This window comes from Palaemon carinicauda, chromosome 13 (assembly GCF_036898095.1).
Source record: "Palaemon carinicauda isolate YSFRI2023 chromosome 13, ASM3689809v2, whole genome shotgun sequence".
NCBI lineage: Eukaryota > Metazoa > Arthropoda > Malacostraca > Decapoda > Palaemonidae > Palaemon > Palaemon carinicauda.
In genome coordinates this window covers 56,740,836-56,741,782 of record NC_090737.1, presented here as the reverse complement: position 1 = coordinate 56,741,782, position 947 = coordinate 56,740,836, and positions in this window count along the sequence as shown.

The window sequence follows — 947 nt, the reverse complement described above, 5'->3', positions numbered from 1 at the left end:
AAGCTGAGATAATAAAGATTCTTTCACCAATGTCACTTTTACTCCATATTATTCCATTCTGGTTGCATATAGGTTTGCTAGGTCAACCAATCTTAATTCAGATGTGTTCTCTTTCAGGTTACTCTCTTTAATGTAGGGCAAGGTCTGCCATTGCAATTCTTGATCCTAGACTTCCATGTATAGTTTTGTATTCAACATTGACAATAGCCTTTGCATGATTGTAGGGAGACATTAAAAATTGCAGATTATATTTACCATCAAAAGCTACCATATGAGACATGCTGTGCCATGCCAGCAGTTTCTGTTATCCATATTGTATTGCACACTGATGTACATACTGATCAATCTTGAAGGCATGTGGAAAAAGCATGATTGTTGCATAGAGGTACATGATATGATGCTTTTTCCTCTGGTGCACTATCTACCCACGGAATTACCTTCATCAGATGACCTGCCTTCTGCTGATCTGTTCTGGGCTCTTTGCAACTTTGTAGCATTAAAATAAAGCCTGCAATTTTTTTTATATACATCCAAAATGCATCAGATTCCCAGCCAGTGCCATATACTCCCTCCCTATGTTTGGCTGTTTTGAAGTTGCAGGGTACACACAGAACTCTGCTGTATCCTTTTGTCATATGGCAAACAGATCCAAGATAGTGTTGGATGGGTCAATAGATACACAGTGCATGTTAGGATGAAACTGAATCTTAGATATGGTCAAGCCATTGTGTATTAAATCTACTGCTGAAGATGATCTCTTCATAGTCACCAAGGGAAAACCCTTTTTTTTCACACTACTACTCCATATTTACTAAATCATACATCACTCTGACCACTATAATAAGATCACTCTTAACCTGTTAATTCTACTGTGTACAAAAATGTATATTCCCCATATTAATGAGACTTTTTTTTGACAAAAAAATTTTACAACTAGGGGGGCACTC